This window comes from Gobio gobio, assembly GCF_949357685.1.
Source record: "Gobio gobio genome assembly, chromosome: 8".
NCBI classification, from domain to species: domain Eukaryota; kingdom Metazoa; phylum Chordata; class Actinopteri; order Cypriniformes; family Gobionidae; genus Gobio; species Gobio gobio.
In genome coordinates this window covers 52,626,894-52,627,143 of record NC_137114.1, presented here as the reverse complement: position 1 = coordinate 52,627,143, position 250 = coordinate 52,626,894, and positions in this window count along the sequence as shown.

Here is a 250-nt window from a genome sequence, read left to right as displayed (position 1 = left end):
ATAAAATGGAATATAATATAAGAGAATGGAATGGAATAGAATACAATACAATAAAATAAAATATAAAAGAAAGGAATGGAATTAAATAAAATAAAATGGGATAGAATAGAATGCAACTGATTTGCATAGAATGGAATATAATATAAGAGAATGAAATGGAATAGAATAAAATGGGATAGAATAGAATGGAATAGAATATAATAGATTTTGAATAGAATGGAATAGAATGCAACTGATTTGCTAAGAATGG